The sequence below is a fragment of the Phallusia mammillata genome, chromosome 5, assembly GCF_965637545.1.
Source record: "Phallusia mammillata chromosome 5, kaPhaMamm4.hap1.1, whole genome shotgun sequence".
In the NCBI taxonomy this organism is placed as follows: Eukaryota; Metazoa; Chordata; class Ascidiacea; order Phlebobranchia; family Ascidiidae; genus Phallusia; species Phallusia mammillata.
Window position 1 is genome coordinate 22,795,149 of NC_137256.1, and position 13,440 is coordinate 22,808,588.

At 46.9% G+C, this 13,440-nt stretch overlaps 86 non-coding genes across 86 annotated transcripts; all 86 read left to right on the forward strand.

Moving 5' to 3' along the window:
• Positions 1 to 46: 46 nt before the first annotated feature.
• On the forward strand, positions 47 to 119 carry Trnar-ucg (transfer RNA arginine (anticodon UCG)). The gene has a single exon. It is a non-coding gene; the product is annotated as a tRNA-Arg (tRNA).
• A 69-nt stretch (positions 120 to 188) lies between these two features.
• Positions 189 to 261, forward strand: Trnar-acg (transfer RNA arginine (anticodon ACG)). The gene has a single exon. It is a non-coding gene; the product is annotated as a tRNA-Arg (tRNA).
• A 68-nt stretch (positions 262 to 329) lies between these two features.
• Trnar-ucg (transfer RNA arginine (anticodon UCG)) lies at positions 330 to 402 on the forward strand. The gene has a single exon. It is a non-coding gene; the product is annotated as a tRNA-Arg (tRNA).
• Positions 403 to 471: 69 nt separating this feature from the next.
• On the forward strand, positions 472 to 544 carry Trnar-acg (transfer RNA arginine (anticodon ACG)). The gene has a single exon. It is a non-coding gene; the product is annotated as a tRNA-Arg (tRNA).
• Positions 545 to 612: 68 nt separating this feature from the next.
• On the forward strand, positions 613 to 685 carry Trnar-ucg (transfer RNA arginine (anticodon UCG)). The gene has a single exon. It is a non-coding gene; the product is annotated as a tRNA-Arg (tRNA).
• Positions 686 to 894: 209 nt separating this feature from the next.
• On the forward strand, positions 895 to 967 carry Trnar-acg (transfer RNA arginine (anticodon ACG)). The gene has a single exon. It is a non-coding gene; the product is annotated as a tRNA-Arg (tRNA).
• Positions 968 to 1,036: 69 nt separating this feature from the next.
• Positions 1,037 to 1,109, forward strand: Trnar-acg (transfer RNA arginine (anticodon ACG)). Its single transcript has one exon. It is a non-coding gene; the product is annotated as a tRNA-Arg (tRNA).
• Positions 1,110 to 1,177: 68 nt separating this feature from the next.
• Trnar-acg (transfer RNA arginine (anticodon ACG)) lies at positions 1,178 to 1,250 on the forward strand. The gene has a single exon. It is a non-coding gene; the product is annotated as a tRNA-Arg (tRNA).
• Positions 1,251 to 1,318: 68 nt separating this feature from the next.
• Positions 1,319 to 1,391, forward strand: Trnar-acg (transfer RNA arginine (anticodon ACG)). The gene has a single exon. It is a non-coding gene; the product is annotated as a tRNA-Arg (tRNA).
• Positions 1,392 to 1,459: 68 nt separating this feature from the next.
• On the forward strand, positions 1,460 to 1,532 carry Trnar-ucg (transfer RNA arginine (anticodon UCG)). Its single transcript has one exon. It is a non-coding gene; the product is annotated as a tRNA-Arg (tRNA).
• Positions 1,533 to 1,600: 68 nt separating this feature from the next.
• On the forward strand, positions 1,601 to 1,673 carry Trnar-acg (transfer RNA arginine (anticodon ACG)). The gene has a single exon. It is a non-coding gene; the product is annotated as a tRNA-Arg (tRNA).
• Positions 1,674 to 1,742: 69 nt separating this feature from the next.
• On the forward strand, positions 1,743 to 1,815 carry Trnar-ucg (transfer RNA arginine (anticodon UCG)). The gene has a single exon. It is a non-coding gene; the product is annotated as a tRNA-Arg (tRNA).
• Positions 1,816 to 2,025: 210 nt separating this feature from the next.
• On the forward strand, positions 2,026 to 2,100 carry Trnar-ucg (transfer RNA arginine (anticodon UCG)). Its single transcript has one exon. It is a non-coding gene; the product is annotated as a tRNA-Arg (tRNA).
• Positions 2,101 to 2,167: 67 nt separating this feature from the next.
• Positions 2,168 to 2,240, forward strand: Trnar-acg (transfer RNA arginine (anticodon ACG)). Its single transcript has one exon. It is a non-coding gene; the product is annotated as a tRNA-Arg (tRNA).
• A 68-nt stretch (positions 2,241 to 2,308) lies between these two features.
• On the forward strand, positions 2,309 to 2,381 carry Trnar-acg (transfer RNA arginine (anticodon ACG)). Its single transcript has one exon. It is a non-coding gene; the product is annotated as a tRNA-Arg (tRNA).
• A 68-nt stretch (positions 2,382 to 2,449) lies between these two features.
• Trnar-ucg (transfer RNA arginine (anticodon UCG)) lies at positions 2,450 to 2,522 on the forward strand. Its single transcript has one exon. It is a non-coding gene; the product is annotated as a tRNA-Arg (tRNA).
• Positions 2,523 to 2,591: 69 nt separating this feature from the next.
• On the forward strand, positions 2,592 to 2,664 carry Trnar-acg (transfer RNA arginine (anticodon ACG)). Its single transcript has one exon. It is a non-coding gene; the product is annotated as a tRNA-Arg (tRNA).
• Positions 2,665 to 2,732: 68 nt separating this feature from the next.
• On the forward strand, positions 2,733 to 2,805 carry Trnar-acg (transfer RNA arginine (anticodon ACG)). The gene has a single exon. It is a non-coding gene; the product is annotated as a tRNA-Arg (tRNA).
• A 71-nt stretch (positions 2,806 to 2,876) lies between these two features.
• On the forward strand, positions 2,877 to 2,949 carry Trnar-ucg (transfer RNA arginine (anticodon UCG)). Its single transcript has one exon. It is a non-coding gene; the product is annotated as a tRNA-Arg (tRNA).
• Positions 2,950 to 3,018: 69 nt separating this feature from the next.
• Trnar-ucg (transfer RNA arginine (anticodon UCG)) lies at positions 3,019 to 3,091 on the forward strand. Its single transcript has one exon. It is a non-coding gene; the product is annotated as a tRNA-Arg (tRNA).
• Positions 3,092 to 3,159: 68 nt separating this feature from the next.
• On the forward strand, positions 3,160 to 3,232 carry Trnar-ucg (transfer RNA arginine (anticodon UCG)). The gene has a single exon. It is a non-coding gene; the product is annotated as a tRNA-Arg (tRNA).
• A 69-nt stretch (positions 3,233 to 3,301) lies between these two features.
• Trnar-ucg (transfer RNA arginine (anticodon UCG)) lies at positions 3,302 to 3,374 on the forward strand. The gene has a single exon. It is a non-coding gene; the product is annotated as a tRNA-Arg (tRNA).
• A 68-nt stretch (positions 3,375 to 3,442) lies between these two features.
• Trnar-ucg (transfer RNA arginine (anticodon UCG)) lies at positions 3,443 to 3,515 on the forward strand. The gene has a single exon. It is a non-coding gene; the product is annotated as a tRNA-Arg (tRNA).
• Positions 3,516 to 3,583: 68 nt separating this feature from the next.
• On the forward strand, positions 3,584 to 3,656 carry Trnar-acg (transfer RNA arginine (anticodon ACG)). The gene has a single exon. It is a non-coding gene; the product is annotated as a tRNA-Arg (tRNA).
• A 68-nt stretch (positions 3,657 to 3,724) lies between these two features.
• On the forward strand, positions 3,725 to 3,797 carry Trnar-ucg (transfer RNA arginine (anticodon UCG)). The gene has a single exon. It is a non-coding gene; the product is annotated as a tRNA-Arg (tRNA).
• Positions 3,798 to 3,865: 68 nt separating this feature from the next.
• Trnar-acg (transfer RNA arginine (anticodon ACG)) lies at positions 3,866 to 3,938 on the forward strand. The gene has a single exon. It is a non-coding gene; the product is annotated as a tRNA-Arg (tRNA).
• A 69-nt stretch (positions 3,939 to 4,007) lies between these two features.
• Positions 4,008 to 4,080, forward strand: Trnar-ucg (transfer RNA arginine (anticodon UCG)). The gene has a single exon. It is a non-coding gene; the product is annotated as a tRNA-Arg (tRNA).
• A 69-nt stretch (positions 4,081 to 4,149) lies between these two features.
• Positions 4,150 to 4,222, forward strand: Trnar-acg (transfer RNA arginine (anticodon ACG)). The gene has a single exon. It is a non-coding gene; the product is annotated as a tRNA-Arg (tRNA).
• A 210-nt stretch (positions 4,223 to 4,432) lies between these two features.
• Positions 4,433 to 4,505, forward strand: Trnar-ucg (transfer RNA arginine (anticodon UCG)). Its single transcript has one exon. It is a non-coding gene; the product is annotated as a tRNA-Arg (tRNA).
• Positions 4,506 to 4,574: 69 nt separating this feature from the next.
• Trnar-acg (transfer RNA arginine (anticodon ACG)) lies at positions 4,575 to 4,647 on the forward strand. The gene has a single exon. It is a non-coding gene; the product is annotated as a tRNA-Arg (tRNA).
• Positions 4,648 to 4,715: 68 nt separating this feature from the next.
• Trnar-ucg (transfer RNA arginine (anticodon UCG)) lies at positions 4,716 to 4,788 on the forward strand. Its single transcript has one exon. It is a non-coding gene; the product is annotated as a tRNA-Arg (tRNA).
• Positions 4,789 to 4,856: 68 nt separating this feature from the next.
• On the forward strand, positions 4,857 to 4,929 carry Trnar-ucg (transfer RNA arginine (anticodon UCG)). The gene has a single exon. It is a non-coding gene; the product is annotated as a tRNA-Arg (tRNA).
• A 68-nt stretch (positions 4,930 to 4,997) lies between these two features.
• On the forward strand, positions 4,998 to 5,070 carry Trnar-acg (transfer RNA arginine (anticodon ACG)). The gene has a single exon. It is a non-coding gene; the product is annotated as a tRNA-Arg (tRNA).
• A 69-nt stretch (positions 5,071 to 5,139) lies between these two features.
• Positions 5,140 to 5,212, forward strand: Trnar-acg (transfer RNA arginine (anticodon ACG)). The gene has a single exon. It is a non-coding gene; the product is annotated as a tRNA-Arg (tRNA).
• Positions 5,213 to 5,280: 68 nt separating this feature from the next.
• Positions 5,281 to 5,353, forward strand: Trnar-ucg (transfer RNA arginine (anticodon UCG)). The gene has a single exon. It is a non-coding gene; the product is annotated as a tRNA-Arg (tRNA).
• Positions 5,354 to 5,519: 166 nt separating this feature from the next.
• On the forward strand, positions 5,520 to 5,592 carry Trnar-ucg (transfer RNA arginine (anticodon UCG)). Its single transcript has one exon. It is a non-coding gene; the product is annotated as a tRNA-Arg (tRNA).
• Positions 5,593 to 5,660: 68 nt separating this feature from the next.
• On the forward strand, positions 5,661 to 5,733 carry Trnar-ucg (transfer RNA arginine (anticodon UCG)). The gene has a single exon. It is a non-coding gene; the product is annotated as a tRNA-Arg (tRNA).
• Positions 5,734 to 5,801: 68 nt separating this feature from the next.
• Trnar-acg (transfer RNA arginine (anticodon ACG)) lies at positions 5,802 to 5,874 on the forward strand. Its single transcript has one exon. It is a non-coding gene; the product is annotated as a tRNA-Arg (tRNA).
• A 69-nt stretch (positions 5,875 to 5,943) lies between these two features.
• On the forward strand, positions 5,944 to 6,016 carry Trnar-ucg (transfer RNA arginine (anticodon UCG)). Its single transcript has one exon. It is a non-coding gene; the product is annotated as a tRNA-Arg (tRNA).
• Positions 6,017 to 6,084: 68 nt separating this feature from the next.
• On the forward strand, positions 6,085 to 6,157 carry Trnar-ucg (transfer RNA arginine (anticodon UCG)). The gene has a single exon. It is a non-coding gene; the product is annotated as a tRNA-Arg (tRNA).
• Positions 6,158 to 6,225: 68 nt separating this feature from the next.
• On the forward strand, positions 6,226 to 6,298 carry Trnar-ucg (transfer RNA arginine (anticodon UCG)). Its single transcript has one exon. It is a non-coding gene; the product is annotated as a tRNA-Arg (tRNA).
• Positions 6,299 to 6,366: 68 nt separating this feature from the next.
• Trnar-ucg (transfer RNA arginine (anticodon UCG)) lies at positions 6,367 to 6,439 on the forward strand. Its single transcript has one exon. It is a non-coding gene; the product is annotated as a tRNA-Arg (tRNA).
• Positions 6,440 to 6,507: 68 nt separating this feature from the next.
• Trnar-ucg (transfer RNA arginine (anticodon UCG)) lies at positions 6,508 to 6,580 on the forward strand. Its single transcript has one exon. It is a non-coding gene; the product is annotated as a tRNA-Arg (tRNA).
• Positions 6,581 to 6,790: 210 nt separating this feature from the next.
• Positions 6,791 to 6,865, forward strand: Trnar-ucg (transfer RNA arginine (anticodon UCG)). Its single transcript has one exon. It is a non-coding gene; the product is annotated as a tRNA-Arg (tRNA).
• A 67-nt stretch (positions 6,866 to 6,932) lies between these two features.
• Positions 6,933 to 7,005, forward strand: Trnar-acg (transfer RNA arginine (anticodon ACG)). The gene has a single exon. It is a non-coding gene; the product is annotated as a tRNA-Arg (tRNA).
• A 68-nt stretch (positions 7,006 to 7,073) lies between these two features.
• Trnar-acg (transfer RNA arginine (anticodon ACG)) lies at positions 7,074 to 7,146 on the forward strand. The gene has a single exon. It is a non-coding gene; the product is annotated as a tRNA-Arg (tRNA).
• A 68-nt stretch (positions 7,147 to 7,214) lies between these two features.
• On the forward strand, positions 7,215 to 7,287 carry Trnar-ucg (transfer RNA arginine (anticodon UCG)). The gene has a single exon. It is a non-coding gene; the product is annotated as a tRNA-Arg (tRNA).
• Positions 7,288 to 7,356: 69 nt separating this feature from the next.
• On the forward strand, positions 7,357 to 7,429 carry Trnar-acg (transfer RNA arginine (anticodon ACG)). Its single transcript has one exon. It is a non-coding gene; the product is annotated as a tRNA-Arg (tRNA).
• A 68-nt stretch (positions 7,430 to 7,497) lies between these two features.
• On the forward strand, positions 7,498 to 7,570 carry Trnar-acg (transfer RNA arginine (anticodon ACG)). Its single transcript has one exon. It is a non-coding gene; the product is annotated as a tRNA-Arg (tRNA).
• A 71-nt stretch (positions 7,571 to 7,641) lies between these two features.
• Trnar-ucg (transfer RNA arginine (anticodon UCG)) lies at positions 7,642 to 7,714 on the forward strand. The gene has a single exon. It is a non-coding gene; the product is annotated as a tRNA-Arg (tRNA).
• Positions 7,715 to 7,783: 69 nt separating this feature from the next.
• Positions 7,784 to 7,856, forward strand: Trnar-ucg (transfer RNA arginine (anticodon UCG)). The gene has a single exon. It is a non-coding gene; the product is annotated as a tRNA-Arg (tRNA).
• A 68-nt stretch (positions 7,857 to 7,924) lies between these two features.
• Positions 7,925 to 7,997, forward strand: Trnar-ucg (transfer RNA arginine (anticodon UCG)). The gene has a single exon. It is a non-coding gene; the product is annotated as a tRNA-Arg (tRNA).
• A 69-nt stretch (positions 7,998 to 8,066) lies between these two features.
• On the forward strand, positions 8,067 to 8,139 carry Trnar-ucg (transfer RNA arginine (anticodon UCG)). Its single transcript has one exon. It is a non-coding gene; the product is annotated as a tRNA-Arg (tRNA).
• Positions 8,140 to 8,207: 68 nt separating this feature from the next.
• On the forward strand, positions 8,208 to 8,280 carry Trnar-ucg (transfer RNA arginine (anticodon UCG)). Its single transcript has one exon. It is a non-coding gene; the product is annotated as a tRNA-Arg (tRNA).
• A 68-nt stretch (positions 8,281 to 8,348) lies between these two features.
• Trnar-acg (transfer RNA arginine (anticodon ACG)) lies at positions 8,349 to 8,421 on the forward strand. The gene has a single exon. It is a non-coding gene; the product is annotated as a tRNA-Arg (tRNA).
• A 68-nt stretch (positions 8,422 to 8,489) lies between these two features.
• Positions 8,490 to 8,562, forward strand: Trnar-ucg (transfer RNA arginine (anticodon UCG)). Its single transcript has one exon. It is a non-coding gene; the product is annotated as a tRNA-Arg (tRNA).
• Positions 8,563 to 8,630: 68 nt separating this feature from the next.
• On the forward strand, positions 8,631 to 8,703 carry Trnar-acg (transfer RNA arginine (anticodon ACG)). Its single transcript has one exon. It is a non-coding gene; the product is annotated as a tRNA-Arg (tRNA).
• A 69-nt stretch (positions 8,704 to 8,772) lies between these two features.
• On the forward strand, positions 8,773 to 8,845 carry Trnar-ucg (transfer RNA arginine (anticodon UCG)). The gene has a single exon. It is a non-coding gene; the product is annotated as a tRNA-Arg (tRNA).
• A 69-nt stretch (positions 8,846 to 8,914) lies between these two features.
• Positions 8,915 to 8,987, forward strand: Trnar-acg (transfer RNA arginine (anticodon ACG)). Its single transcript has one exon. It is a non-coding gene; the product is annotated as a tRNA-Arg (tRNA).
• A 210-nt stretch (positions 8,988 to 9,197) lies between these two features.
• Positions 9,198 to 9,270, forward strand: Trnar-ucg (transfer RNA arginine (anticodon UCG)). The gene has a single exon. It is a non-coding gene; the product is annotated as a tRNA-Arg (tRNA).
• Positions 9,271 to 9,339: 69 nt separating this feature from the next.
• On the forward strand, positions 9,340 to 9,412 carry Trnar-acg (transfer RNA arginine (anticodon ACG)). The gene has a single exon. It is a non-coding gene; the product is annotated as a tRNA-Arg (tRNA).
• A 68-nt stretch (positions 9,413 to 9,480) lies between these two features.
• Trnar-ucg (transfer RNA arginine (anticodon UCG)) lies at positions 9,481 to 9,553 on the forward strand. Its single transcript has one exon. It is a non-coding gene; the product is annotated as a tRNA-Arg (tRNA).
• Positions 9,554 to 9,621: 68 nt separating this feature from the next.
• Trnar-ucg (transfer RNA arginine (anticodon UCG)) lies at positions 9,622 to 9,694 on the forward strand. The gene has a single exon. It is a non-coding gene; the product is annotated as a tRNA-Arg (tRNA).
• A 68-nt stretch (positions 9,695 to 9,762) lies between these two features.
• Positions 9,763 to 9,835, forward strand: Trnar-acg (transfer RNA arginine (anticodon ACG)). Its single transcript has one exon. It is a non-coding gene; the product is annotated as a tRNA-Arg (tRNA).
• Positions 9,836 to 9,904: 69 nt separating this feature from the next.
• On the forward strand, positions 9,905 to 9,977 carry Trnar-acg (transfer RNA arginine (anticodon ACG)). The gene has a single exon. It is a non-coding gene; the product is annotated as a tRNA-Arg (tRNA).
• A 68-nt stretch (positions 9,978 to 10,045) lies between these two features.
• Trnar-ucg (transfer RNA arginine (anticodon UCG)) lies at positions 10,046 to 10,118 on the forward strand. The gene has a single exon. It is a non-coding gene; the product is annotated as a tRNA-Arg (tRNA).
• A 166-nt stretch (positions 10,119 to 10,284) lies between these two features.
• Trnar-ucg (transfer RNA arginine (anticodon UCG)) lies at positions 10,285 to 10,357 on the forward strand. The gene has a single exon. It is a non-coding gene; the product is annotated as a tRNA-Arg (tRNA).
• A 68-nt stretch (positions 10,358 to 10,425) lies between these two features.
• Trnar-ucg (transfer RNA arginine (anticodon UCG)) lies at positions 10,426 to 10,498 on the forward strand. Its single transcript has one exon. It is a non-coding gene; the product is annotated as a tRNA-Arg (tRNA).
• Positions 10,499 to 10,566: 68 nt separating this feature from the next.
• Trnar-ucg (transfer RNA arginine (anticodon UCG)) lies at positions 10,567 to 10,639 on the forward strand. Its single transcript has one exon. It is a non-coding gene; the product is annotated as a tRNA-Arg (tRNA).
• A 69-nt stretch (positions 10,640 to 10,708) lies between these two features.
• Positions 10,709 to 10,781, forward strand: Trnar-ucg (transfer RNA arginine (anticodon UCG)). The gene has a single exon. It is a non-coding gene; the product is annotated as a tRNA-Arg (tRNA).
• A 68-nt stretch (positions 10,782 to 10,849) lies between these two features.
• Positions 10,850 to 10,922, forward strand: Trnar-ucg (transfer RNA arginine (anticodon UCG)). The gene has a single exon. It is a non-coding gene; the product is annotated as a tRNA-Arg (tRNA).
• A 68-nt stretch (positions 10,923 to 10,990) lies between these two features.
• Positions 10,991 to 11,063, forward strand: Trnar-ucg (transfer RNA arginine (anticodon UCG)). The gene has a single exon. It is a non-coding gene; the product is annotated as a tRNA-Arg (tRNA).
• A 68-nt stretch (positions 11,064 to 11,131) lies between these two features.
• On the forward strand, positions 11,132 to 11,204 carry Trnar-ucg (transfer RNA arginine (anticodon UCG)). Its single transcript has one exon. It is a non-coding gene; the product is annotated as a tRNA-Arg (tRNA).
• A 68-nt stretch (positions 11,205 to 11,272) lies between these two features.
• On the forward strand, positions 11,273 to 11,345 carry Trnar-ucg (transfer RNA arginine (anticodon UCG)). Its single transcript has one exon. It is a non-coding gene; the product is annotated as a tRNA-Arg (tRNA).
• A 69-nt stretch (positions 11,346 to 11,414) lies between these two features.
• On the forward strand, positions 11,415 to 11,487 carry Trnar-ucg (transfer RNA arginine (anticodon UCG)). Its single transcript has one exon. It is a non-coding gene; the product is annotated as a tRNA-Arg (tRNA).
• Positions 11,488 to 11,696: 209 nt separating this feature from the next.
• Positions 11,697 to 11,769, forward strand: Trnar-acg (transfer RNA arginine (anticodon ACG)). Its single transcript has one exon. It is a non-coding gene; the product is annotated as a tRNA-Arg (tRNA).
• A 69-nt stretch (positions 11,770 to 11,838) lies between these two features.
• Trnar-ucg (transfer RNA arginine (anticodon UCG)) lies at positions 11,839 to 11,911 on the forward strand. Its single transcript has one exon. It is a non-coding gene; the product is annotated as a tRNA-Arg (tRNA).
• Positions 11,912 to 12,136: 225 nt separating this feature from the next.
• Trnar-acg (transfer RNA arginine (anticodon ACG)) lies at positions 12,137 to 12,209 on the forward strand. Its single transcript has one exon. It is a non-coding gene; the product is annotated as a tRNA-Arg (tRNA).
• A 69-nt stretch (positions 12,210 to 12,278) lies between these two features.
• Positions 12,279 to 12,351, forward strand: Trnar-acg (transfer RNA arginine (anticodon ACG)). Its single transcript has one exon. It is a non-coding gene; the product is annotated as a tRNA-Arg (tRNA).
• Positions 12,352 to 12,419: 68 nt separating this feature from the next.
• Trnar-ucg (transfer RNA arginine (anticodon UCG)) lies at positions 12,420 to 12,492 on the forward strand. Its single transcript has one exon. It is a non-coding gene; the product is annotated as a tRNA-Arg (tRNA).
• Positions 12,493 to 12,560: 68 nt separating this feature from the next.
• On the forward strand, positions 12,561 to 12,633 carry Trnar-ucg (transfer RNA arginine (anticodon UCG)). The gene has a single exon. It is a non-coding gene; the product is annotated as a tRNA-Arg (tRNA).
• Positions 12,634 to 12,701: 68 nt separating this feature from the next.
• Trnar-ucg (transfer RNA arginine (anticodon UCG)) lies at positions 12,702 to 12,774 on the forward strand. The gene has a single exon. It is a non-coding gene; the product is annotated as a tRNA-Arg (tRNA).
• Positions 12,775 to 12,842: 68 nt separating this feature from the next.
• Trnar-ucg (transfer RNA arginine (anticodon UCG)) lies at positions 12,843 to 12,915 on the forward strand. Its single transcript has one exon. It is a non-coding gene; the product is annotated as a tRNA-Arg (tRNA).
• Positions 12,916 to 12,983: 68 nt separating this feature from the next.
• On the forward strand, positions 12,984 to 13,056 carry Trnar-ucg (transfer RNA arginine (anticodon UCG)). The gene has a single exon. It is a non-coding gene; the product is annotated as a tRNA-Arg (tRNA).
• A 68-nt stretch (positions 13,057 to 13,124) lies between these two features.
• On the forward strand, positions 13,125 to 13,197 carry Trnar-ucg (transfer RNA arginine (anticodon UCG)). Its single transcript has one exon. It is a non-coding gene; the product is annotated as a tRNA-Arg (tRNA).
• A 69-nt stretch (positions 13,198 to 13,266) lies between these two features.
• Trnar-ucg (transfer RNA arginine (anticodon UCG)) lies at positions 13,267 to 13,339 on the forward strand. The gene has a single exon. It is a non-coding gene; the product is annotated as a tRNA-Arg (tRNA).
• The last annotated feature ends 101 nt before the right edge of the window (positions 13,340 to 13,440 follow it).

A 13,440-nucleotide genomic window follows, 5' to 3' on the forward strand; every position in this document is an offset into this window, starting at 1 on the left:
ATTCATGACATTTCTACTCCTTTATACTTCCACCCAGCTCTCATGTGGGCGCGTCGCGCAATGGATAACGCGTCTGACTTCGGATCAGAAGATTCCAGGTTCGAGTCCTGACGTGCTCGCTTTTATAGTCATTTTACTTCCTATTACTGACATTTCTACTCCTTTATACTTCTACCCAGCTTTCATGTGGGCGCGTGGCGCAATGGATAACGCGTCTGACTACGGATCAGAAGATTCCAGGTTCGAGTCCTGGCGTGCTCGCTATTTTGTCATTTTACTTTCTATTCATGACATTTATGCTCGTTTATACTTCCACTCAGCTTTCATGTGGGCGCGTGGCGCAATGGATAACGCGTCTGACTTCGGATCAGAAGATTCCAGGTTCGAGTCCTGGCGTGCTCGCTTTTATAGTCATTTTACTTCCTATTCGTGACATTTCTACTCCTTTATACTTCTACCCAGCTTTCATGTGGGCGCGTGGCGCAATGGATAACGCGTCTGACTACGGATCAGAAGATTCCAGGTTCGAGTCCTGGCGTGCTCGCTATTTTGTCATTTTGCTTCCTATTCATGACATTTATTCTCGTTTATACCCTCGCTCAGCTCTTGTGTGGGCGCGTGGCGCAATGGATAACGCGTCTGACTTCGGATCAGAAGATTCCAGGTTCGAGTCCTGGCGTGCTCGCTATTTTGTCATTTTACTTCCTATTGATGACATTTATTCTCGTTTATATTTCCACTCAGCTTTCATGTTGGCGCGTGGCGCAATGGATAACACGTCTGACTTCGGATCAGAAGATTCCAGGTTCGAGTCCTGCCGTGCTCGCTATTTTGTTATTTTACTTCCTATTCATGACATTTATTCTCGTTTATACCCTCGCTCAGCTTTCGTGTGGGCGCGTGGCGCAATGGATAACGCGTCTGACTACGGATCAGAAGATTCCAGGTTCGAGTCCTGGCGTGCTCGCTTTTATAGTCATTTTACTTCCTATTACTGACATTTCTACTCCTTTATACTTCTACCCAGCTCTCATGTGGGCGCGTGGCGCAATGGATAACGCGTCTGACTACGGATCAGAAGATTCCAGGTTCGAGTCCTGGCGTGCTCGCTATTTTGTCATTTTACTTCCTATTCATGACATTTATTCTCGTTTATACTTCGACTCAGCTTTCATGTGGGCGCGTGGCGCAATGCATAACGCGTCTGACTACGGATCAGAAGATTCCAGGTTCGAGTCCTGGCGTGTTCGCTATTTTGTCATTTTACTTCCTATTCATGACATTTATTCTCGTTTATACTTCCACTCAGCTTTCATGTGGGCGCGTGGCGCAATGGATAACGCGTCTGACTACGGATCAGAAGATTCCAGGTTCGAGTCCTGGCGTGCTCGCTATTTTGTCATTTTACTTCCTATTCATGACATTTATTCTCGTTTATACTTCCACTCAGCTTTCATGTGGACACGTGGCGCAATGGATAACGCGTCTGACTTCGGATCAGAAGATTCCAGGTTCGAGTCCTGGCGTGCTCGCTATTTTGTCATTTTACTTCCTATTCATGACATTTATGCTCGTTTCTACTTCCAGGCAGCTTTCATGTGGGCGCGTGGCGCAATGGATAACGCGTCTGACTACGGATCAGAAGATTCCAGGTTCGAGTCCTGGCGTGCTCGCTTTTATAGTCATTTTACTTCCTATTCATGACATTTCTACTCCTTTATACTTCCACCCAGCTCTCATGTGGGCGAGTCGCGCAATGGATAACGCGTCTGACTTCGGATCAGAAGATTCCAGGTTCGAGTCCTGGCGTGCTCGCTATTTTGTCATTTTACTTCCTATTCATGACATTTATTCTCGTTTATACTTCCACTCAGCTTTCATGTTGGCGCTTGGCGCAATGGATAACGCGTCTGACTTCGGATTAAAAGATTCGAGGTTCGAGTCCTGGCGTGCTCGCTTTTATAGTCATTTTACTTTCTATTCCTGACATTTCTACTCCTTTATACTTCCACCCAGCTTTCATGTGCGCGCGTGGCGCAATGGATAACGCGTCTGACTTCGGATCAGAAGATTCCAGGTTCGAGTCCTGGCGTGCTCGCTTTTATAGTCATTTTACTTTCTATTCATGACATTTATGCTCCTTTATACTTCCACCCAGCTTTCATGTGGGCGCGTGGCGCAATGGATAACGCGTCTGACTACGGATCAGAAGATTCCAGGTTCGAGTCCTGGCGTGCTCGCTATTTTGTCATTTTACTTCCTATTCATGACATTTATTCTCGTTTATACCCTCGCTCAGCTGTCGTGTGGGCGCGTGGCGCAATGGATAACGCGTCTGACTACGGATCTGAAGATTCCAGGTTCGAGTCCTGGCATGCTCGCTATTTTGTCATTTTACTTCCTATTCATGACATTTATGCTCGTTTGTACTTCCACTCAGCTTTCATGTGGGCGCGTGGCGCAATGGATAACGCGTCTGACTTCGGATCAGAAGATTCCAGGTTCGAGTCCTGGCGTGCTCGCTTTTATAGTCATTTTACTTTCTATTCCTGACATTTCTACTCCTTTATACTTCCACCCAGCTTTCATGTGGGCGCGTGGCGCAATGGATAACGCGTCTGACTACGGATCAGAAGATTCCAGGTTCGAGTCCTGGCGTGCTCGCTATTTTGTCATTTTACTTCCTATTCATGACATTTATGCTCGTTTATACTTCCAGGCAGCTTTTATCTGGGCGCGTGGCGCAATGGATAACGCGTCCGACTACGGATCAGAAGATTCCAGGTTCGAGTCCTGGCGTGCTCGCTTTTATAGTCATTATACTTTCTATTCGTGACATTTCTATGCTCCTTTATACTTCCACCCAGCTTTCATGTGGGCGCGTGGCGCAATGGATAACGCGTCTGACTTCGGATGAGAAGATTCCAGGTTCGAGTCCTGGCGTGCTCGCTTTTGTAGTCATTTTTCTTCCTATTCCTGACATTTCTGCTCCTTTATAGTTCCACCCAGCTTTCATGTGGGCGCGTGGTGCAATGGATAACGCGTCTGACTTCGGATCAGAAGATTCCAGGTTCGAGTCCTGGCGTGCTCGCTATTTTGTCATTTTACTTCCTATTCATGACATTTAATCTCGTTTATACTTCCACTCACCTTTCATGTGGGCGCGTGGCGCAATGGATAACGCGTCTGACTTCGGATCAGAAGATTCCAGGTTCGAGTCCTGGCGTGCTCGCTTTTATAGTCATTTTACTTTCTATTCATGACATTTATGCTCCTTTATACTTCCACCCAGCTTTCATGTGGGCGCGTGGCGCAATGGATAACGCGTCTGACTTCGGATCAGAAGATTCCAGGTTCGAGTCCTGGCGTGCTCGCTATTTTGTCATTTTACTTTCTATTCATGACATTTATTCTCGTTTATACCCTCGCTCAGCTGTCGCGTGGGCGCGTGGCGCAATGGATAACGCGTCTGACTTCGGATCAGAAGATTCCAGGTTCGAGTCCTGGCGTGCTCGCTATTTTGTCATTTTACTTCCTATTCATGACATTTATTCTCGTTTATACTTCCACTCAGCTTTCATGTGGGCGCGTGGCGCAATGGATAACGCGTCTGACTACGGATCAGAAGATTCCAGGTTCGATTCCTGGCGTGCTCGCTATTTTGTCATTTTACTTCCTATTCATGACATTTATTCTCGTTTATACTTCCACTCAGCTTTCATGTGGGCGCGTGGCGCAATGGATAACGCGTCTGACTTCGGATCGGAAGATTCCAGGTTCGAGTCCTGGCGTGCTCGCTATTTTGTCATTTTACTTCCTATTCATGACATTTATTCTCGTTTATACTTCCAGGCAGCTTTCATGTGGGCGCGTGGCGCAATGGATAACGCGTCTGACTACGGATCAGAAGATTCCAGGTTCGAGTCCTGGCGTGCTCGCTTTTATAGTCATTTTACTTCCTATTCATGACATTTCTACTCCTTTATACTTCCACCCAGCTCTCATGTGGGCGCGTCGCGCAATGGATAACGCGTCTGACTTCGGATCAGAAGATTCCAGGTTCGAGTCCTGACGTGCTCGCTTTTCTAGTCATTTTACTTCCTATTACTGACATTTCTACTCCTTTATACTTCTACCCAGCTCTCATATGGGCGCGTGGCGCAATGGATAACGCGTCTGACTACGGATCAGAAGATTCCAGGTTCGAGTCCTGGCGTGCTCGCTATTTTGTCATTTTACTTTCTATTCATGACATTTATGCTTGTTTATACTTCCACTCAGCTTTCATGTGGGCGCGTGGCGCAATGGATAACGCGTCTGACTTCGGATTAAAAGATTCGAGGTTCGAGTCCTGGCGTGCTCGCTTTTATAGTCATTTTACTTTCTATTCCTGACATTTCTACTCCTTTATACTTCCACCCAGCTTTCATGTGGGCGCGTGGCGCAATGGATAACGCGTCTGACTTCGGATCAGAAGATTCCAGGTTCGAGTCCTGGCGTGCTCGCTTTTATAGTCATTTTACTTCCTATTCGTGACATTTCTACTCCTTTATACTTCTACCCAGCTTTCATGTGGGCGCGTGGCGCAATGGATAACGCGTCTGACTACGGATCAGAAGATTCCAGGTTCGAGTCCTGGCGTGCTCGCTATTTTGTCATTTTGCTTCCTATTCATGACATTTATTCTCGTTTATACCCTCGCTCAGCTTTTGTGTGGGCGCGTGGCGCAATGGATAACGCGTCTGACTTCGGATCAGAAGATTCCAGGTTCGAGTCCTGGCGTGCTCGCTATTTTGTCATTTTACTTCCTATTGATGACATTTATTCTCGTTTATATTTCCACTCAGCTTTCATGTGGGCGCGTGGCGCAATGGATAACGCGTCTGACTTCGGATCAGAAGATTCCAGGTTCGAGTCCTGCCGTGCTCGCTATTTTGTTATTTTACTTCCTATTCATGACATTTATTCTCGTTTATACCCTCGCTCAGCTTTCGTGTGGGCGCGTGGCGCAATGGATAACGCGTCTGACTACGGATCAGAAGATTCCAGGTTCGAGTCCTGGCGTGCTCGCTTTTATAGTCATTTTACTTCCTATTACTGACATTTCTACTCCTTTATACTTCTACCCAGCTCTCATGTGGGCGCGTGGCGCAATGGATAACGCGTCTGACTACGGATCAGAAGATTCCAGGTTCGAGTCCTGGCGTGCTCGCTATTTTGTCATTTTACTTCCTATTCATGACATTTATTCTCGTTTATACTTCCACTCAGCTTTCATGTGGGCGCGTGGCGCAATGGATAACGCGTCTGACTTCGGATTAAAAGATTCCAGGTTCGAGTCCTGGCGTGCTCGCTTTATAGTCATTTTACTTTCTATTCCTGACATTTCTACTCCTTTATACTTCCACCCAGCTTTCATGTGGGCGCGTGGCGCAATGGATAACGCGTCTGACTTCGGATCAGAAGATTCCAGGTTCGAGTCATTTATTCTCGTTTATACCCTCGCTCAGCTTTCGTGTGGGCGCGTGGCGCAATGGATAACGCGTCTGACTTCGGATCAGAAGATTCCAGGTTCGAGTCCTGGCGTGCTCGCTATTTTGTCATTTTACTTCCTATTCATGACATTTATTCTCGTTTATACTTCCACTCAGCTTTCATGTGGGCGCGTGGCGCAATGGATAACGCGTCTGACTTCGGATCAGAAGATTCCAGGTTCGAGTCCTGGCGTGTTCGCTTTTATTGTCATTTTCTTCCTATTCATGACATTTATGCTCGTTTATACTTCCAGGCAGCTTTTATGTGGGCGCGTGGCGCAATGGATAACGCGTCTGACTACGGATCAGAAGATTCCAGGTTCGAGTCCTGGCGTGCTCGCTTTTATAGTCATTTTACTTCCTATTCCTGACATTTCTACTCCTTTATACTTCCACCCAGCTCTCATGTGGGCGCGTGGCGCAATGGATAACGCGTCTGACTTCGGATCAGAAGATTCGAGGTTCGAGTCCTGGCGTACTCACTTTTATAGTCATTTTCTTCCTATTCATGACATTTATGCTCGTTTATACTTCCAGCCAGCTTTTATGTGGGCGCGTGGCGCAATGGATAACGCGTCTGACTTCGGATGAGAAGATTCCAGGTTCGAGTCCTGGCGTGCTCGCTTTTATAGTCATTTTCTTCCTATTCATGACATTTATTCTCGTTTATACCCTCGCTCAGCTGTCGTGTGGGCGCGTCGCGCAATGGATAACGCGTCTGACTTCGGATCAGAAGATTCCAGGTTCGAGTCCTGGCGTGCTCGCTATTTTGTCATTTTGCTTCCTATTCATGACATTTATTCTCGTTTATACCCTCGCTCAGCTTTCGTGTGGGCGCGTCGCGCAATGGATAACGCGTCTGACTTCGGATCAGAAGATTCCAGGTTCGAGTCCTGGCGTGCTCGCTCTTTTGTCATTTTACTTCCTATTCATGACATTTATTCTCGTTTATACTTTCACCCAGCTCTCATGTGGGCGAGTCGCGCAATGGATAACGCGTCTGACTTCGGATCAGAAGATTCCAGGTTCGAGTCCTGGCGTGCTCGCTATTTTGTCATTTTACTTCCTATTCATGACATTTATTCTCGTTTATACTTCCACTCAGCTTTCATGTGGGCGCTTGGCGCAATGGATAACGCGTCTGACTTCGGATTAAAAGATTCGAGGTTCGAGTCCTGGCGTGCTCGCTTTTATAGTCATTTTACTTTCTATTCCTGACATTTCTACTCCTTTATACTTCCACCCAGCTTTCATGTGCGCGCGTGGCGCAATGGATAACGCGTCTGACTTCGGATCAGAAGATTCCAGGTTCGAGTCCTGGCGTGCTCGCTTTTATAGTCATTTTACTTTCTATTCATGACATTTATGCTCCTTTATACTTCCACCCAGCTTTCATGTGGGCGCGTGGCGCAATGGATAACGCGTCTGACTACGGATCAGAAGATTCCAGGTTCGAGTCCTGGCGTGCTCGCTATTTTGTCATTTTACTTCCTATTCATGACATTTATTCTCGTTTATACCCTCGCTCAGCTGTCGTGTGGGCGCGTGGCGCAATGGATAACGCGTCTGACTACGGATCTGAAGATTCCAGGTTCGAGTCCTGGCATGCTCGCTATTTTGTCATTTTACTTCCTATTCATGACATTTATGCTCGTTTGTACTTCCACTCAGCTTTCATGTGGGCGCGTGGCGCAATGGATAACGCGTCTGACTTCGGATCAGAAGATTCCAGGTTCGAGTCCTGGCGTGCTCGCTTTTATAGTCATTTTACTTTCTATTCCTGACATTTCTACTCCTTTATACTTCCACCCAGCTTTCATGTGGGCGCGTGGCGCAATGGATAACGCGTCTGACTACGGATCAGAAGATTCCAGGTTCGAGTCCTGGCGTGCTCGCTATTTTGTCATTTTACTTCCTATTCATGACATTTATGCTCGTTTATACTTCCAGGCAGCTTTTATCTGGGCGCGTGGCGCAATGGATAACGCGTCCGACTACGGATCAGAAGATTCCAGGTTCGAGTCCTGGCGTGCTCGCTTTTATAGTCATTATACTTTCTATTCGTGACATTTCTATGCTCCTTTATACTTCCACCCAGCTTTCATGTGGGCGCGTGGCGCAATGGATAACGCGTCTGACTTCGGATGAGAAGATTCCAGGTTCGAGTCCTGGCGTGCTCGCTTTTGTAGTCATTTTTCTTCCTATTCCTGACATTTCTGCTCCTTTATAGTTCCACCCAGCTTTCATGTGGGCGCGTGGTGCAATGGATAACGCGTCTGACTTCGGATCAGAAGATTCCAGGTTCGAGTCCTGGCGTGCTCGCTATTTTGTCATTTTACTTCCTATTCATGACATTTAATCTCGTTTATACTTCCACTCACCTTTCATGTGGGCGCGTGGCGCAATGGATAACGCGTCTGACTTCGGATCAGAAGATTCCAGGTTCGAGTCCTGGCGTGCTCGCTTTTATAGTCATTTTACTTTCTATTCATGACATTTATGCTCCTTTATACTTCCACCCAGCTTTCATGTGGGCGCGTGGCGCAATGGATAACGCGTCTGACTTCGGATCAGAAGATTCCAGGTTCGAGTCCTGGCGTGCTCGCTATTTTGTCATTTTACTTTCTATTCATGACATTTATTCTCGTTTATACCCTCGCTCAGCTGTCGCGTGGGCGCGTGGCGCAATGGATAACGCGTCTGACTTCGGATCAGAAGATTCCAGGTTCGAGTCCTGGCGTGCTCGCTATTTTGTCATTTTACTTCCTATTCATGACATTTATTCTCGTTTATACTTCCACTCAGCTTTCATGTGGGCGCGTGGCGCAATGGATAACGCGTCTGACTACGGATCAGAAGATTCCAGGTTCGATTCCTGGCGTGCTCGCTATTTTGTCATTTTACTTCCTATTCATGACATTTATTCTCGTTTATACTTCCACTCAGCTTTCATGTGGGCGCGTGGCGCAATGGATAACGCGTCTGACTTCGGATCAGAAGATTCCAGGTTCGAGTCCTGGCGTGCTCGCTATTTTGTCATTTTACTTCCTATTCATGACATTTATTCTCGTTTATACTTCCAGGCAGCTTTCATGTGGGCGCGTGGCGCAATGGATAACGCGTCTGACTACGGATCAGAAGATTCCAGGTTCGAGTCCTGGCGTGCTCGCTTTTATAGTCATTTTACTTCCTATTCATGACATTTCTACTCCTTTATACTTCCACCCAGCTCTCATGTGGGCGCGTCGCGCAATGGATAACGCGTCTGACTTCGGATCAGAAGATTCCAGGTTCGAGTCCTGACGTGCTCGCTTTTCTAGTCATTTTACTTCCTATTACTGACATTTCTACTCCTTTATACTTCTACCCAGCTCTCATATGGGCGCGTGGCGCAATGGATAACGCGTCTGACTACGGATCAGAAGATTCCAGGTTCGAGTCCTGGCGTGCTCGCTATTTTGTCATTTTACTTTCTATTCATGACATTTATGCTTGTTTATACTTCCACTCAGCTTTCATGTGGGCGCGTGGCACAATGGATAACGCGTCTGACTTCGGATTAAAAGATTCGAGGTTCGAGTCCTGGCGTGCTCGCTTTTATAGTCATTTTACTTTCTATTCCTGACATTTCTACTCCTTTATACTTCCACCCAGCTTTCATGTGGGCGCGTGGCGCAATGGATAACGCGTCTGACTTCGGATCAGAAGATTCCAGGTTCGAGTCCTGGCGTGCTCGCTTTTATAGTCATTTTACTTCCTATTCGTGACATTTCTACTCCTTTATACTTCTACCCAGCTTTCATGTGGGCGCGTGGCGCAATGGATAACGCGTCTGACTACGGATCAGAAGATTCCAGGTTCGAGTCCTGGCGTGCTCGCTATTTTGTCATTTTGCTTCCTATTCATGACATTTATTCTCGTTTATACCCTCGCTCAGCTTTTGTGTGGGCGCGTGGCGCAATGGATAACGCGTCTGACTTCGGATCAGAAGATTCCAGGTTCGAGTCCTGGCGTGCTCGCTATTTTGTCATTTTACTTCCTATTGATGACATTTATTCTCGTTTATATTTCCACTCAGCTTTCATGTGGGCGCGTGGCGCAATGGATAACGCGTCTGACTTCGGATCAGAAGATTACAGGTTCGAGTCCTGCCGTGCTCGCTATTTTGTTATTTTACTTCCTATTCATGACATTTATTCTCGTTTATACCCTCGCTCAGCTTTCGTGTGGGCGCGTGGCGCAATGGATAACGCGTCTGACTACGGATCAGAAGATTCCAGGTTCGAGTCCTGGCGTGCTCGCTTTTATAGTCATTTTACTTCCTATTACTGACATTTCTACTCCTTTATATTTCTACCCAGCTCTCATGTGGGCGCGTGGCGCAATGGATAACGCGTCTGACTACGGATCAGAAGATTCCAGGTTCGAGTCCTGGCGTGCTCGCTATTTTGTCATTTTACTTCCTATTCATGACATTTATTCTCGTTTATACTTCCACCCAGCTTTCATGTGGGCGCGTGGCGCAATGGATAACGCGTCTGACTTCGGATTAAAAGATTCCAGGTTCGAGTCCTGGCGTGCTCGCTTTATAGTCATTTTACTTTCTATTCCTGACATTTCTACTCCTTTATACTTCCACCCAGCTTTCATGTGGGCGCGTGGCGCAATGGATAACGCGTCTGACTTCGGATCAGAAGATTCCAGGTTCGAGTCATTTATTCTCGTTTATACCCTCGCTCAGCTTTCGTGTGGGCGCGTGGCGCAATGGATAACGCGTCTGACTTCGGATCAGAAGATTCCAGGTTCGAGTCCTGGCGTGCTCGCTATTTTGTCATTTTACTTCCTATTCATGACATTTATTCTCGTTTATACTTCCACTCAGCTTTCATGTGGGCGCGTGGCGCAATGGATAACGCGTCTGACTTCGGATCAGAAGATTCCAGGTTCGAGTCCTGGCGTGTTCGCTTTTATTGTCATTTTCTTCCTATTCATGACATTTATGCTCGTTTATACTTCCAGGCAGCTTTTATGTGGGCGCGTGGCGCAATGGATAACGCGTCTGACTTCGGATCAGAAGATTCCAGGTTCGAGTCCTGGCGTGCTCACTTTTATAGTCATTTTACTTTCTATTCATGACATTTATGCTCCTTTATACTTCCACCCAGCTTTCATGTGGGCGCGTGGCGCAATGGATAACGCGTCTGACTTCGGATCAGAAGATTCCAGGTTCGAGTCCTGGCGTGCTCGCTTTTATAGTCATTTTCTTCCTATTCATGACATTTATGCTCGTTTATACTTCCAGCCAGCTTTTGTGTGGGCGCGTGGCGCAATGGATAACGCGTCTGACTTCGGATGAGAAGATTCCAGGTTCGAGTCCTGGCGTGCTCGCTTTTATAGTCATTTTCTTCCTATTCATGACATTTATTCTCGTTTATACCCTCGCTCAGCTGTCGTGTGGGCGCGTCGCGCAATGGATAACGCGTCTGACTTCGGATCAGAAGATTCCAGGTTCGAGTCCTGGCGTGCTCGCTATTTTGTCATTTTGCTTCCTATTCATGACATTTATTCTCGTTTATACCCTCGCTCAGCTTTCGTGTGGGCGCGTGGCGCAATGGATAACGCGTCTGACTTCGGATCAGAAGATTCCAGGTTCGAGTCCTGGCGTGCTCGCTCTTTTGTCATTTTACTTCCTATTCATGACATTTATTCTCGTTTATACTTCCACTCACCTTTCATGTGGGCACGTGGCGCAATGGATAACGCGTCTGACTTCGGATCAGAAGATTCCAGGTTCGAGTCCTGGCGTGCTCACTTTTATAGTCATTTTACTTTCTATTCATGACATTTATGCTCCTTTATACTTCCACCCAGCTTTCATGTGGGCCCGTGGCGCAATGGATAACGCGTCTGACTTCGGATCAGAAGATTCCAGGTTCGAGTCCTGGCGTGCTCGCTTTTATAGTCATTTTCTTCCTATTCATGACATTTATGCTCGTTTATACTTCCAGCCAGCTTTTGTGTGGGCGCGTGGCGCAATGGATAACGCGTCTGACTTCGGATGAGAAGATTCCAAGTTCGAGTCCTGGCGTGCTCGCTTTTATAGTCATTTTCTTCCTATTCATGACATTTATGCTCGTTTATACTTCCACTCAGCTTTCATGTGGGCGCGTGGCGCAATAGATAACGCGTCTGACTACGGATCAGAAGATTCCAGGTTCGAATCCTGGCGTGCTCGCTTTTATAGTCATTTTACTTCCTATTCCTGACATTTCTACTCCTTTATACTTCCACCCAGCTCTCATGTGGGCGCGTGGCGCAATGGATAACGCGTCTGACTTCGGATCAGAAGATTCGAGGTTCGAGTCCTGGCGTGCTCACTTTTATAGTCATTTTCTTCCTATTCATGACATTTGTGCTCGTTTATACTTCCAGCCAGCTTTTATATGGCCGCGTGGCCGCGAGGCCGCGTGGCGCAATGGATAACGCGTCTGACTTCGGATGAGAAGATTCCAGGTTCGAGTCCTGGCGTGCTCGCTTTTGTAGTCATTTTCTTCCTATTCATGACATTTATGCTCGTTTATACTTCCAGCCAGCTTTTATGTGGGCGCGTGGCGCAATAGATAACGCGTCTGACTACGGATCAGAAGATTCCAGGTTCGAGTCCTGGCGTGCTCGCTTTTATAGTCATTTTACTTCCTATTACTGACATTTCTACACCTTTATACTTCTACCCAGCTCTCATGTGGGCGCGTGGCGCAATGGATAACGCGTCTGACTACGGATCAGAAGATTCCAGGTTCGATTCCTGGCGTGCTCGCTATTTTGTCATTTTAATTCCTATTCATGACATTTATTCTCGTTTATACTTCCACTCAGCTTTCATGTGGGCGCGTGGCGCAATGGATAACGCGTCTGACTTCGGATCAGAAGATTCCAGGTTCGAGTCCTGGCGTGCTCGCTATTTTGTCATTTTGCTTCCTATTCATGACATTTATTCTCCTTTATACTTCCACCCAGCTTTCATGTGGGCGCGTGGCGCAATGGATAACGCGTCTGACTTCGGATCAGAAGATTCCAGGTTCGAGTCCTGGCGTGTTCGCTTTTATAGTCATTTTCTTCCTATTCATGACATTTATGCTCGTTTATACTTCCAGCCAGCTTTTGTGTGGGCGCGTGGCGCAATGGATAACGCGTCTGACTTCGGATCAGAAGATTCCAGGTTCGAGTCCTGGCGTGCTCGCTTTTATAGTCATTTTCTTCCTATTCATGACATTTATTCTCGTTTATACCCTCGCTCAGCTGTCGTGTGGGCGCGTCGCGCAATGGATAACGCGTCTGACTTCGGATCAGAAGATTCCAGGTTCGAGTCCTGGCGTGCTCGCTATTTTGTCATTTTGCTTCCTATTCATGACATTTATTCTCGTTTATACCCTCGCTCAGCTTTCGTGTGGGCGCGTGGCGCAATGGATAACGCGTCTGACTTCGGATCAGAAGATTCCAGGTTCGAGTCCTGGCGTGCTCGCTCTTTTGTCATTTTACTTCCTATTCATGACATTTATTCTCGTTTATACTTCCACTCACCTTTCATGTGGGCACGTGGCGCAATGGATAACGCGTCTGACTTCGGATCAGAAGATTCCAGGTTCGAGTCCTGGCGTGCTCACTTTTATAGTCATTTTACTTTCTATTCATGACATTTATGCTCCTTTATACTTCCACCCAGCTTTCATGTGGGCCCGTGGCGCAATGGATAACGCGTCTGACTTCGGATCAGAAGATTCCAGGTTCGAGTCCTGGCGTGCTCGCTTTTATAGTCATTTTCTTCCTATTCATGACATTTATGCTCGTTTATACTTCCAGCCAGCTTTTGTGTGGGCGCGTGGCGCAATGGATAACGCGTCTGACT